The following is a 15,805-nucleotide window of genomic DNA, read 5'->3' on the forward strand; positions in this document are numbered from 1 at the left end:
GGCATTGCAGGTAAGAAATATGCCAGTTCTTCTCTCAATTCTGGCTTAAGTGTCTATTTTGAGACTGTAGTCACAAGTTCGTTAAAAAGGATAATGGGAATTTAAATCCTTCTCTGTCTAGTCTTGGGGATGTTATTAGGGATTAAGCGTGCTTAGGCGAGTTTTCATGGACAGTGCATAGAAGAGAAAGTGTGTTTATTTCCCAGTTTGTGGAGCTTCAAAAAGTTTGTTACCTTGAGAGGCTCATTGAGTTTCAGGACTCTATAAACATACCTATGTAAAGAACAGTTGTGGCTGTCCAGAATCTCTTTTGGTCTAACTGTGCAAATTGCAACAGATGATATAAAAAAAAAAACAAACTGAGGTAAGGGGATGAAAGAATAATAAAAAGTCACAGCTGTTGTTTGTTTATGTTTTGCTTGGTTTTTTTAAACTGCTTACCTAACTTCAGAACCAACAGAATTATCTTATAATTAACATATCTGTTGATACCTGTAGAGCTTATTAGTATTTTCATTTTTCCTCATGCAGCCTTCTGAATACCTTATACATCCTTTAGTTTCCTGACATACGTTCCACACACATTTATTCAAACAGTTTATTTTAATTTGTCCTCTGAAATACTTCTGGTTTGCTTTTAAATTTATCTATTTTCTGTCTGTAGTGGCTGCAGGCACATCTTATATTCTGTCACTGAAGGTCATTCCCTAGAAAGGATATGCAGTGCTTGATGGCAGAGAGGAACAGCATGAAATGTTATTACTGACTGTCAGAGAATTTTGATTGGCTTGCTTGGATCTCTATTGGTTCTGTTAATTGCAAGTCATGTAATAGGCAATCCCCAATCCTTAGGGTGATCTTGCTTTCTTCCCTTCATCTGTAGGCAGCCCCATCCCCTAGCCCTTTGTTGTGTGTGTGACACTGCTGGGAGGAGCTTTCTCCTGGTGTAGAAGACAAATGTCACAGTGTAGTTGGTCTCTTATTGTGTCCCTTGACATACAAGTTTAGTGTGCAGTTTGTTTCTTCTCTTTTTCTGTTATGTCACTTGATGCATGGGGTTTCTTGTTCTGGGACAGGGGAAGGTTGGGTTTGGGTGCATCTCCAGCCACTGCCTGTGGGACACTGTGGGTCTAATGTTTGGATATGGCTTGGCTGTGCTGCTCTGGTTTTATAGCAGTAGTCTGTACACAGCTTGATTGCTCAGCTTGCAGAACCTATACACAGTCATTCAGCTGGGAATTAACCTGTTGGGCCTTTCCTAAAGTTACAGCAACTGTTTTATATCTGGAGTTATTGGAAAAGAAAGGAAAAACTTCCGTGTATCAGCACCTTAGTAAAAACCCAGGAACCTGCAAAAGGCTCTTACTTTTTTTGATACTTTCCAACATTTGTGAGTTGTATGTGTTCTGTTGTAGTCTCAAATATTAGGAGTAATACTTCATGTTCATAGAGTGTAAAACTTTCAGTAGATTTTGTTGTCTAGTGCCCTAAGTTTCTGATGTAAAGGTGATCTTAAAGGTGCTGCATTAAAAGTTGGTGTGTCTATTCAGTCCTGTAGCAGTGATTGCTTAGTAAAACGGAGGATTGTGGTACCTGCTGAGTGTTTCTTGTGATTGCTCCCAAACTAGTAAGAGGCAAAGAAAAGGACTGGATGTGGTTTTGAAGCTTAAGACCATTTTTGTTCAAATTATGAAAGCATGTGGAAAATGATGGACTGTTATAGCATAATCCGTACTTTTTCTATCATGATTTTGAAGAAATACTGTATAAATATGGCTTCTCTAGTATTATTCATGATAACTTGTAAATAAATCCGTTTCTGAATTAAAGCTGTCTTCAAGTAATAGAATACAATGTTGCTGCTGCAAGTGGTGTTTAAACATTTTGACTACAAATACACCATAACAATGTGGAAAGTAAATTTGATATTCTTTTTATAGAGTACTGCGACCATTTTCTTCAAAACCTTCAACCTTAAGAAACACACCTTTGAACAAGGTATCTGAAGAGATCTTTAAGCAAGACTGTGAAATTTCAGCTTTAAGACCTGCATATTGGTCTCTTCTTTCTTGTCTTTTCTTTATTAATGAAACCTCTGAAAGCTTTGTACTTGTACGGAGGAAATCATAATTGGGTATCTGAGAGTCAGAAGTAACTTTTCTCCACAGAATGATGTATTGTGCTACTAGTGCTATAATTTGCAGTGTTGCTCTGGCACTCTCCAGAGACTCTGGTCTGGAGATAGTATCTGAGGAGGAAGAGATTACTTCTCTTTGTTCATTTTTTTGTTATGTTGCTGGGGTTGTTTTCAGAGATGCAAATTGATGTTGTGAATTTTGAGCTTGATGAGAGCAGGACTGAGCCTGACAAATCAATTTGCAAGGGCCAGGGCTGTCAGATGATAATAGCTTGCCTTCATTACCAACCGGTTTAGATTTGAACCAATGACCTAGAGGTGAAAAGCTCAGTATTGTATTACGAATCCTCTGATCTATCCATATGTTCTCTTGTTTAAGGTCCCTGTAGTCCTCTTAAACAGGACATGCAGTAAATATTGAGCATTGTTTGCACTTGTAAATATTAGAACGGTGTCCATTCCAGTTGTCTGCTGTGCATGTGAGGACACTGCAGTTAAATATAGTAACAATTTCTTACACTCTCTGGCTTTTCATGAGAAACCCTCATACAAATCCAGCCATATGGCAAAACCCAGCATTATCCTAAAACCATTAACAAAGAACCTTTTGCTGCCATTAATGGGAAAATGAATCTACAGCTCTAAGTAGCCTACTGGGACTTATTGACAACATCAGGCTACTGCTAAGAAAATGAACTTAAAATACCATTAGGAGCTGAGTCATCCCTCCAACACTTCTGCATGTTGTATCCAAGTTGGTATTTATCTATGAAAGCCTTTTCAGAGTATATTATCTTTATTACTCCTCTACTTTTTTCTTCATTGAGTATCTTGAATGCTGTAAAAAAGCATAATGGAAAACCATTTGAATGGATTTAATAAAATAGATTAAAAAATAATTTGAAATGCCCAGACAGGCTCATAAACTATCTTCCAATTCATTCTGAGGTAAGATGTTCCTAGGCAACCTAGTGAGCAGGAGGAGGTCAACAAATGTAAATACTTGGCCAAGTGATTCTTAGTTTCTAAGGCTATTCAGTTACTGTCTACAAGTCACAGTTTCTGTGAGCTACAGAAATAATAAAATTAACTTTTATATCTGTTTGGATTGTCTTTTTATCTCTTTATCCCTTCTCCTCCAATCCTTAATCTCATTCGACTTCATATCAACTTCATATCAGACACTGCTGTTTCTGAACGGATTGATCTGCTGCCAAATGAAATATAAAGAGGTGAATTTCATGCTTTCCCCTCACTGTGAGAGCAAATTAGGTCTTTTTCCACTACCAGCCATTAATTTTCATGTAGTTTATAGGAACATAAGTTATTTTTGAGATCTCTAGGGGTTTTATTTCAAAATGTTGAAAATTGGCCAACTGATTCAAAAGGTATTAGTAGGAAACTTGTTTTGGTCATATGTGGGCAACAAAAAAAAATTACTGCCAAGTTACTAGTGAAACAAGGTATATGATTATGCTGTGTGATGTATCCTTGGTTCAATTTGTTTTCTCCCTCTATAGAGCATCAGCATCCCTCTTGGGGCAGTATTTTCCTTTTTGCATAGCAATTTCTAGTAGACAGGGCATGAGCTGTGTCTCTTGTAATTTTCCCCCCCTCCTTTGATGGCACTGCCCTCATCTTCCAAGAGTTCTGTTGTTGAAAGCAAAATATCTGAATCCTTATGGGTTTTTGAGAACTGTAGAAATTAGGGTTTTGAAACTCATAGATACAATTTATGAATGCTTCCCTCTTTCAACTATCTCTCCAAACCTGAAACTATGCCTTTTTTTGGTTTTGTTTTATTTTGCTTTGGGTGGTTTTTGTTTTGTTTTGTGGTTTTTGGTTTTTGGGTTTTTTTTTAAATGCAGATAAGACTTCATTGAATTGTGGTTGTCTGTAAAAGTGTGACAGAACATGAATCCTGGTGATCTTTTAATTCTTTTGCAATAAACTCTGGCTTTTTACATTCTGCCATAATTGATTTGATGTGTGCATTTGATCAAGCATGCAGTGCTTGAATTTGAAGGCTAGAAATCTGGCTTTTGGAACTGCTTTTCTCTTTTGTCTTTTACAACTCTGAAAATTCAGGCAGTTAAACTTCAGCTGTTTTTCCATCCTATTTAAATTGAAGCAGTGAATTTGGATTTATTGTAGATACCTGTTTTTAGAATGTAGTCAAGCTTGCTAGATGGTATAAACAATGTAGTGCCATAAACTGGCACAAAAGAGCAGGTTTGAATATGTGCTTTACAAATAAGCAGTAAGTAACTACTGGTTCAAAGGTACAAGCAGGTAGGATGAACTGTCATAACCAATGGTCACAATTAGTGTCTTGACTATTATGCTTTTTTGATGGGACATTTTGGCTCACCAACAGTTATGCAGAAGTACATGCAGCATGTCGTGTGTGAAGAGTTCACATATGAGAAGCTTACAGGGAATCAAGTTTGTTTTTTATCCTATCTGCTTGTTTATTTCTCATACTTGGTAAATGTAAATCAGTATTTGTAGTAGATATTGTTTGGTGGATGTAGTTCACATGGTTTAGTTTTTAAAAAATGATATGTGGTTTATTACATTTTGAGTTTTGAAAATAATGAATGGACTAAAAATATGTAAGAGTGACTCAGATGTGGGAGACTGTTTGAAGAGGAGGAATCTTCTGTAAGTATTTCCACAAAACATGGAAATAAATGTGTTCTGGGGAATAGTTAATCAGTAAAGTGTGTCACAAAGCAGAGGATAGCAGAGACTTTATAATCCTGCAGTTTGTATTCCCAGTACAATGAACTTATGAATGGATCAATAAACAACAGCTAATGCATCTCAGCATGTTCATACATGGGCTGTTGCTGTGACATGGAAACAGGTTAATGTCCTCAGTAGATCTGCATGTTATTCAAGAAAATAGGTCATGGTGTAGGGGAAGGGGAGGGAAAACAAAAGAGAAAAAAGATTAGATTTTTTTTTTTACTCTTCCTGTTCATTAAAACTTTTTGGTTGTGCTGCATCTGAAGTGTGCTAATGAACAGACAGCAAAACTTCATAAACATTGGGATAGTACACTGCAGCACTCTCGCTGATGTCTGTTAAGGACACCACAACAATCTGTGCAGTACTTGTAACTGATGATATCTGGGGACTTTATGTAAATACTTTTGAAGTATGTTAAAAAAAGGCGTTGCCAGCAAAGACTTTAGGGTTCTTTGATTATGGATGCTTGATAGATTTTAAATAGAGATTTATTTATTTTTCTCAAAGCAAATCAGGAAAAAATGCTGTGGTGTGAGTTTGGCAATGTTGCTGTTTTCATTTAAGTGGTGTTGTCATGATATTCCTAATTTGTTTAAATTCTTGAAGACGGCCAACTTCCACGGATTTTTCAGGGAAGCTTTTTAAAACTTCACTTTAGATACTTCTCTTAAAATGCATTGCTTCAGGAGAGGATGGAGAAGGAGAGAATCTCTCCTGTCAGCAAAAACTAGCTTGGTTAAAGACTGTAAGTTTATTATGGAAATAGCCGTCTTTTAAGAAATATCTTCTGTTGTGCAAATGTGTTTTCTTTAAGGGCTCTTCATTTTTGGGAGAGATAGAAAGGTAGTTCAATTAATTTAGTGATGTATTTCTTCAATTAGTCCACATATTGTTGTTAATAATTGTAGCAGTGATAGTCAGCTGTATAATTATCACATAAATGAAGATATTTACCAGTTACCCATTATGTTTTCCTCTGTTAATTTCTGCATGTGATGATGGATTCTCCTCAGCCTGTTTGTCTGATATTGCAGCTGGAGCCTGGAAAGGTACCTGGGCAATTCCACTGTATTCAATTCTTGCCTGGTAGGAGCCAGCAGCAACCACAGGCAGAAGATGGTAGAATCTTGTTATCTTCACGAGAACAGAGAATTTTTCAGGCTCAGGGATAAAGAGGGACATTTTCAATTTGAAGTTGCTTTTTCTGATTGCATAGCTGCAGAAACATTTCTAGACAAAAGCAACAGTACTGGGAAAATCTTATTTTTCAGGATTATTCTGCAAGGAACAATTGAGATTTTGGTAGGGTTTGGGAGAGTAAGCATGGAAAATGTATGACTATTGCAGTGTCATGCTCAACTGAAACATGTTTTCTCTCCCAAACCCTACCAAAATCTGAAATACAATACTTCAGGTATTGATTACAAACTTGTTTTGTTCTTTTTCTTCTGATAAGGAATGTGTGTACTGCTTGTACAGGAGTTAGAATTGATATGCCATTTGTCAATAAACTTTAACCTTTGATATATTTTATCTCATGTATGCATAATAAATAAAAAATATTTAAAGTTGTTTGAACAAGAATCCAAAGCCTAAAATTAGACTTCTAATCAATCTTAAACTGTTTAAAAATATTTGGATTATTAAATTTGGGTTTTCTTTACAGAAAACATAAAATATTAACTTATTTGAAGTAGAACAATACTAAAACATAGCTGTCTCTGGTAGGTCTGAAAATGGTTGTCTTAGGTGTAGCTCTTCCCCGGTATCTCTACTGTCCCACTGCAGGTTAATGGTATCAGTAAAAAATGTGCAACAATATTCCAGGTTGTTCCTTGGCTTTCTGCCTTCCTATCCCAGCTTATCAGGAGTTAATTTGAGTAATGACATATATATGAAATGCCATCCTTATCCCAAGTTGTAAATAAATTATGATATCCATCTTTGAATGTTTATGTTTATGATATCCATCTGTACTTGGAAATGGTCTTGAGTATTAATAGCACTCAAATTTTGATTGTTCCTTCAAGAAAACAATTGAAATACTGTTCTTGAGGTGAATTCTGAGAATTGTGAGTGTTTTTTTCTTATTTTCTGCATACTAAATTTTCAGTCTTTCTGTGTAATGCCAGCCTGTTGAGCTGGTATGGGATTGCCAATATGTCTCTGCTTTAAATGGGATATAAAAATGTCTTCACTTGTCCAATCAAAACAATGTTTTCATTTGGTTTGTGATAATCACTCATAAATATGACTTGGGAACTTTCGTCAGGAAGCATGTGAAGTGTGTTATCAATTTATGGACATAAATTAAAACAGGAAAGGTTCTGACTGTTGGTAAAGAGGATATTTTTCCCCACTCCTTTGACAGCCATGCATTTGAAAGAGAGGCAATCCAGTCTACGTCCCTAGAGGATTTTAAGTCCCAACTGGATAAAGCCCAGAGCAACCTGATCTGACCTCTTAGTCGTGGTTTTGGTGTGAGGTTCGGTGACAAACCTCCTCTGGGATCCTTTCTAGCCTCAGTTATTCTGTGGCTCTGATGTACTTGTTGATCACACTCATTTTCAGCATTCTTTCTTCTTAATGCATGAGCTGTTCATTTGGAGTGTTCAATGAATTCCTTTGGTAAGAATGGCATCACATGAGACTGGAGAATTTGAGGCACCAGCTCAGGGGGAAAGGGAGTGCAGCAAATTGCTGTCCAACTGTCTTGATAAGCAGCTGTGGCTGAGGACAGATTAACTCCTGCCTTAAAGAATATTTCTGTGAAGATTTAGTCTAGGTTAAGCCATTTTCCTAAGAGGACTTAACCAAACAATGAAATTCTTTGTTCTAAATTTTGATAAATTATTCAGGACCTTGACTAAACAAACATTAATTTTTGTACAAGAAACAGATTATTCTCACACATTGTATAATATTCAGAACAAGTTCTAATTGTGAGTAAGACATAGCATAACTTGGATATTATGCAGGCAAGAAGAATTAGAGCAAGGGAGCCAGCACATTTTTTCTTCTAATAAAACAGACAAAATTTCAGATGTGCCTGAAGAGTTTAGTAGGGTTCCTAAGCAGGAAGTCACCAAGGCATTGTATAATGTGCCTGTTGCTGAGATAGTTGCTGCAACTAAATGTGTTTGGTTTCCTTTTTTATTTTTTTTTCCTTTTCTTACTGATATAAACAAAGAAGGAAGCCAAAAAGAAATTTTGTTAAATTGCTGTCAGCTGTTGAACAGACTGAACTGCATAAATGTTTTTCAAGAATAGCATTGTCAGTTACTTTTGATTCTTTGATAAGACAAAACCCATGCATTTAGATTTAAAAAATAATCTCTATGGGAGATTTTTTTGAGACCGTAAACAATGCTTTTGACTTCAGAGTCGAAGTTGTCATGAGATAGGAAAAAATATAGAAACATTAATAATTTATGCCTATAAGTATAACTAATGGCATTTTATGAAGAAGTTAATAGCTGATTTAGGTTACAACAGGGAGAAAGAAGTCTTGTTTCTCTATCTAATAGTATTTTTTTTTTTATAAAACTGGTCCTAGACTTAAATCAGGTCACTTTTGTTTTAAATACTCAGCTTTGATTCTAATGTTATCTTTTGGTGTAGGATGAAGATCAAACAGTTGATTTTCATGTGCGTATTTTTGAGGAGATGTCCAGGTTGAGGGCCTGCCTGCCCCAGCAGAGCTGCTGGTGCTGTGTGGGGGTGTTCTGCATTGCTGGTCTGCTTTGCCAAATCACTTCGATAGAAAGAGGTGATGGCAGTGCTTTCTGGTGTGAATGCCAAAGTGAGATCCAGCTGCTTGTTTTGGACTGCACACAGGTGGTACAAAGTGAAAAACAGTTAAAAAATATCTTGCCCCTTACTTTCCCCAATAATGACCCGGTATCTGTCCTCCCACATGATGACTATAGGCAATGAATAGAATTTTAGCACATAAATTAGTGTTTGAATTTTTCTTCCTCTGCCCACTCTATTATTTAGGTGTGTAGTCATGCAGTTTTAATTCTGCTAACATTGTTTTTTCTTAAAAAAATAAAAATCCAGACAGCTACTGAATATAAAGGAAAAGGGTGTCAAATGAAATAAAGAACCTTCAATTCTCCCCCTTTTTATTAATATCAACTGGTTTGGTTTGTGTGGGTTTTAAAATATGTTTATTTTTTCTTTGTCAGGGTGGGGAGAAGTTGCCTTGGCTGCTTACCAAAGGAATTTTCCATCGACTGATAATATTCCCATATAAATGAGAAACAGTGATCATGATTTTGAATCCGTTAAGAACTAGTGAAGGCCAACTCTGGGCTGCTCTAAAGAGGTTGTGGAAAAATTCTAGATTTTGATAAACCCTCAGTCTCTTTTAATGAAGGCCAGCGTTTTTATGTTCTTTTTCCTGGGTGCCCTAACTCAGGACAGAATGAAGACTCTTAGTTACTAGTGCTGTCCTTAATAATGCTGTCCTTAACTCTTCCTCTCAGAAGCAGTTTACCTCCTCAGAAGAAATAGAAAAAGTAGCACCATGTACTCCTTGAACAAAAAGTGTGTTTGCAACAGTAGCTGGTATGTAGGTCATTGTGGTTTTTCAGTCAGTTTCACAAAGGATTTTATTATTGACCTGAGAGAAACATAGTAATATTGATGTAACACTACATAGATAAGTCTAGACAAAGCCAATCACTGGAATTCTGCCTTTTGAAACATGGACGCTTGTAACTTTCTGTGTTAGTCAGAAATTCCCAGGAAAGCTAATGGTCAAACAAGTGTTTGTGTCAACTTTTTTCTCCTGTTTGGGCTTTGCAAAATAAATGGCACACCTGCAAAGTCTAATTACTTAGTAATTCCTTTAAGTGTTTAGCACTACTTGCAGGGTATAATTATCCAGCTGACTTTAGAGTGGGGAAAATAATGTTCTTCTGCCTCAAAGGCATTCACTTAAATGTCTTGATTTCTGAATGTGGGGACAGAGGTTGAAGCATGTGTGTGTTTGCCCATCATCTGCATGTTCTTTGGGAAATGCAGTCCACATCTAGTGCCTTCCTCTAAGCTTGCCTGGACTTAATGTCACAGCTTATCCCATTTGCATATTGAGGTCTTTGAAATCATGATTTTGAGAATTGAAAGTTGAAGTAGGAAAATTATCACTGCCAAAAATCCATTTGACATTTTTATAAAGAAATCTGTGCTGGAGTATACTTTGTATATTTTCATGGCAGAATTGCTTTGGAGATTCTTTAAAAGAGAAAAGAGTTGTTAGGGAAATTTTTCCTCTGTTGCACTAAGATTTTTTAAATGCATACTGGTGGTGCCAAAATTATTTGGAATTTAGACTAAGATAATGTAGAGCAGGATTTGTCTCTTTTTTAATGATGTCAGTTCTGCTTCCACAACTAGAGTAGCCTCTTTCTTGCAGACAGAAGTTTCTACGAGGAGGAAATTTCTGTGATTTCAGTGGCTGTTGCTGCCTTAGGCAGCAACCCCTGACTGGAATTGCAGACGTGTTTACAGCTGGAATCAGTCCTGATTTCTTAGGTTCTTTGAATTTCAGCCTTGTGAGCTTTTTATTCCTATTGAGTGGCATAACAGGAAGATATGTTTACTGGTACCTTTGGATTTCAGGATACAGCCAGGACACCAATACTGAAAGCTTTGTGTTATGAATGACATAAATTTTATATGTCACTTCATTGCAAGCTAAGTTATGTTATAATTAGAAATATAACTCTGCCTAGTAGATAATCAAGTAGAATTTCTAAGCAAAGTATTAGAATGCATGTTTAAAATGGTGTAATTTGCAAGATGTAATAACAAAAAGCTACAATATCTATTATATAAGTAATTGGGAAATAAATTGATGTGCATTGCATCTTTACACTTCATGCAATTTCTACCTCTTGTAAAGTCTAGTGACATCACTTGCTTACTCAGCTCTTCTGTATTCTTTGCAGTAAGGAGAATTAAAATACAATAGAAAATTCAGAAGAACTTGAGTCAGGTGTTTTGATTTCAGACATTTGTGAGCCTTAATACTGAGTTTGCTCATTGCAGGTTTTACAGCCAGTTTTTAAGTTGCAAAGCTGTTCATCTATCAAAGGGGAAGCAAATACAAAGGAGAGGAGGTTGGTGGACTGGTAAATACTTAAGAAAGAGGTATGCACAATTTATTTTGCTTCAATAATGTCTTTATATTTAGCTTATTCATTCAAATAGTAGCTGTTGGTGGGCTGGCACTGTGGAAAAGATGATGACAGTTAAAATTTTAGAGGAATGAGAACTGGGCCACTACTGCATTAGTTTCTACTCAGTACTTATTACATCAGCATCCATTCCAGCCTTCCCTGTCAAATTGTATGTAGCTGTTACCCAGGCATGGTAATGCATGTGTTGTAGTCAGGGTCAACTGCTTTATATGGCACCACTCCTTCGCTTCTTGTGAGGGGCATCCACAAACAAGGCTTCCTCTGACAAGCAAGGGGTTGAAGATTTATTTCTTGTCTTTGCTACATAAGCAGGCAGAATTCTTTTCACTGTTTGAAAATTCGGATTAATCCTGGTGAATTCAGTTCTAGATATGTGTTTTAGCTTTTCTTTTTTACTGGAATTCTGCTTTAAGTCTTTCAATGCAGATATTTCAACAAAATTAACTTTGGCATCATATCATAAGTAGCCAGAATTGATGGGCACAGAGGCTTGGCTTGTCAGGAGATGTTAGTGTAGAACTCGGAATACAATTTGGGTGTTCTGGCTGTTCCGGTGCTGTCACATTCCCAGTTCAGTGAGAGGAGGAACCAGATCTTGAACTGTCTGTCTTCTTACAGAAATAGTTCTAAAATCTGTTACGTTCTACTGGGGTGGAAATTCTTGGAGGATATGTGAAGTAGCATAATGAAACATTACAATTAATTCTTTTGAGTTAGCAAATCATTTTGCTAGTGTAACTTGTGTACATACCTATGCACAAGAGACAAAAATTAGATCTAATTACAAAGATCGCCTTTACAGAACAGGCTTTCTCTGGACAGTAATCAGCAGTAATTATTTCTTGTTATGGATCCTGACCATGTAGACAGGATGCAACTGAGCTTGCAGCTAAAACTCAGCTTAAACAAGCACTGTAAATACAGACTGTACTAACTGTTCAAATTATGTTAAAAGAATTATTAAACGAAATATTTCTCCAGTGTGAATGTGAATATAGCAGATGTGTTGTATTCACATGCTATCATGTAGCAGACAGTGAACTAAATAGGAGAGAGTTCTTACTTCTTTCCAAGTTTAAGGGTAATATTAGGATCCTGTATCAGTGTGATGTTTTTCTATCAATAGCTGTCACATATATGAGGCAGCAGTACGAAGTCTGCAAGGTAATGTGCCTCTTCTGATGAAAATTTTCCTAAACACATTAAGTTATTGAGCTCTAAGCTGAAATGATTGTTATGGAAACTAGTAATCAATCTACTTCATGTAAAAGAAAAATGAAACAGTATTTAATATCTGTTCCAAAATATACTGAATGCCAGCCCACTTCAAATTGGCCAGTAAAATGCTATCCCATTAGTGATTTAGTTGTGATTAGTGATTAATATTAGTGTTCAAGAGTAATATAATTTATAACATTTTTTCTGCCTTCCAAACATTAATTCTTTAGTGTGCCTCTAGTAAAAAGCAAATAAACAAACAAACAAAATCCTTCTCTGAAATCCCACCAGTTGAAACCTGAATATTTGTACTTGTAAACTACTTTATCTCTTCAGGAAAAATGAAATAAGATGTAAATTAGTGACTGATGAGTTTCGATGTAAATTTTCTTTTGTTACATTGTCTGAGATTCCACTGAGAATATATATAGTTAATTCACTCGTGGTTTATACTAAGTTGTTTTGCTTCTCGGGTAATTGGACTAGAAATGCATTAGTCGGTTAATGGAGTTCAGCTGGTGGTCAGTAGCTTGTTAAGTCATGATAAATCAGTGTTTTAGCCTTTTCCTTCTGAGGGGGATAAAGCAGGCATGTCTGTGATGGTAGTTTTTTCCCTTTCAAAAACATTAGTTTTTGCACTTTTAATGAAATGCTGTCAGATACTCCACAACAGCTAAGCATTCATTTGCTACATTCACCTACACAAATAATATTTTTATTATTTTTCTTCTGATGTTAACCTTGTTAGATTTTGCTCTGCTGTTTTATAAAGTATTGTCATAACATTATACAATGTGTCAGATGAATTTTGGATAATCTTAGGCGAACTAATTAATTTTGTAGATACTTTTACATCCTAAATATTTTTAGTAATTTGCAGTTGTATTGCGCTATCTTGCTTGTTTTGGTCTCTGATATTTTTGGGAAGATTAAACTTCAATGAAAGGAAGGGCTAGAAGGCTATGGATATGCTTAGTGTACGTGAAAGATAATGAACAGTTTTTCAGTTTTATGTAATCATTGTATAATTCTTCTGAAAAGGAAATAAACAATTTGGGTGCATGGTGAATAACCTACAGTACACTTAAGAAAACATAGGTGTTAGTTATCTTTAACTCATGTATTTTAAACTTTTTTCTTCCTGTTCTTTGTTGCTATTTTAAAATAATGTAATCAAATATTCACATCTTAAACTGCCACATATACATGTACTATAATAAGGGTATTATATGCAGTTTAATTTTGGGCAAGGACATCAAATTACTAACGTTTTAAAAGTAATAGTACAACAATGTAGAAATGTACAGAAGGGTTGCTGGGTTTGTATTCTGGGCTCTCAACACAGAGAGCCGTCGTATCTGCAGGATCATTTGTGTCAGGCTTAATCCTGGTGGTTTTTTTTGATCTGCAATCCCTTGTTCAGTGTATGTGCATGAATTTTGTGAACAAAGTACTGTGTGTGTGTCCCATCCAACCCAGCTCCGGCTGGCTGTAGAGACAGATTTCACAATGGGCACAGAAACCACGCTAATATGCTGCAAACGATCCGGTAATTGTCCTCCCCTTGCTGGTGTGGTTGTTGAGTGGATTGCAGAGCTCTGCCTCTGTTCCTGCCTTAGTGCAGCCTCCTGCACTGGGGGTGCCCCTTCCTTCTGCAGGGCCGTGTCCCGAGCTTTCCGGGGGGCTGCACAGCCCGGGGCTGCCCCGGAGCATCGCTGCCCACTGAGCTGCACTCACCGCAGTCCCTCCCAGCAGCCATAGAGCCATGGCTCTGCAGTTAGGGGGTTTCGTAGGCGACACGGTTTTGTGAGATGGACTAGAAGTAAGAACTATGGAAATAGCCTTAAAGCATAACCAAAAGAGGAGTATAAGTGAGCAGCAGTTAGAACAAGGAGGAAATAAAACATGTACTTTTTAGAATGCAAAACCTACTGGGGTAGGTTATTTATTAGGCTGGATCCTGATGACATGCATCCTTTGACTGGCTAAGGAAAAAAAAAAGTGATGGAAGCTGTCTCAGTAGGACAGCTAGCTGCCCTTTGAGATGCTGGAACACTTGAAAATGTAAAGAGAGGAAAGGTCTATAATTTCCTGTCTCCTGTCTTCCACATTTTGAACAAATTCTTGCAAAAAGTATAAGCCTCAGGGAGACAACAGGAACGTGAGGCACAAGCATGATGAATTTAGGAAGAGTAAATAGTCATGCCAGTCTAATTTTCTTCTGTAACATGACAATAAGGCCAGAGAATTGACAAGTAAAGTGTGCCTGTTAGTATTTTTTATGTTAGTGAGTTCTTTGGCAGTGTTTCTTGCTATAATACTGCAAACAAGGGAAGAAATGTGACCTGAAAGAAACTCTTGTAGAGTAGGAGCAAGACTTGGTGGATGACTGTGCTTAGTAGGTGGTTACTAATGATCGTCTGTCAGAATGAAATGGTTGTATTGAATGCGGATCTGCCACGGTCTGTTGGGTCTGTACTCATTCTGCTTCATTTCAATCTTCTTGTTAATGACCTTGATGATAGAATAGAGAGTGTGCTTACAAAATTGATTCACTAAAAATGCCCCTGAAACTTGGAGGGAATATATATACATAGGACACAATTTTATGAGCACAAAATTAGTTTGAGAAATTTTAAAAAATCTTAGGAGATAAATAGTGACAGATTGAAGTTCTACACTTAACAGAAATCATGAATACAGAATTAGACTGTAGGGAACAAGTGATTAGATGATAATTCTCCAGAATTCCTGATGTAAAAGGCCTAAATTATATGGAGGGATAAAAAGATACAGAACAATCTTTTTTTCTTTATCCATGAGTAAGTCCTCTGTTGAAGTGTTGCATCTCACTAGGGCAAATGTCTTAATGAAATAGAGTTCACCTGAGCAGAGTTTGGGAGAAGAGTAATCAAATAATTTGAGGTCTAGAAAATGAGTCCTAATTTAGAAAGACTGAAATAATTTGAACTGGGGAGAGGAGTGAGTGTGCAAGTGACAAAAAGAGAGCCAGAAGGCATAATTTTGTGTATATGTGGTAGGCAATTTCAGGAAGGTAAAAAGTTGTTTGCTATAAAGCCCATCCATGAGAAAAAGGGTAAGATGAGTGATCTTGAAATGTTGCAAAACCCATAGCTTAGGTCTCATCATGAACAAAGGACCGGTTGCTGAGATAGCTGACTGTTCTTTCTCCTCAAGAATTTTATTTAGCTGTTTTTTGAACAACATTATTTTAAGATTGATGAACAGTACGTATAGCCTTTGGAATGTTCCTGAGTAAAAAATTAACACTTTGTACATGGAAGCAATTTACCCTGTGACAGTATGCACTTGACAAAATTGTGATGCAATCAGTCTCCATATTGCCAGTCCTTTGAGTTCTAACGTCCTCTAATCCAGTAGCCTCATCTTTTTTTTCGTTGATGCCTCACTATGCAAGTAAGAGTTGTACCACACAAGATTTTCAGCTCTTATTTCCTTTTCAAGG

At 36.6% G+C, this 15,805-nt stretch overlaps 1 protein-coding gene across 2 annotated transcripts in view; it reads left to right on the forward strand.

Moving 5' to 3' along the window:
• Positions 1 to 15,805, forward strand: part of USP54 (ubiquitin specific peptidase 54) — a 93,368-nt gene that overhangs the window by 1,527 nt on the left and 76,036 nt on the right. The window contains exon 2 of one of the 2 annotated variants that reach the window (XM_064430562.1): positions 10,949 to 11,050. The exons of the other annotated variant lie outside the window; for it this stretch is intronic. The gene's annotated coding sequence lies outside the window, so the exon portion shown is untranslated. The remainder of the gene's footprint in view (positions 1 to 10,948; positions 11,051 to 15,805) is intronic. 2 annotated transcript variants of the gene reach the window in all.

The sequence above is a fragment of the Passer domesticus genome, chromosome 8 (genome assembly GCF_036417665.1).
Source record: "Passer domesticus isolate bPasDom1 chromosome 8, bPasDom1.hap1, whole genome shotgun sequence".
Classification (NCBI taxonomy): domain Eukaryota; kingdom Metazoa; phylum Chordata; class Aves; order Passeriformes; family Passeridae; genus Passer; species Passer domesticus.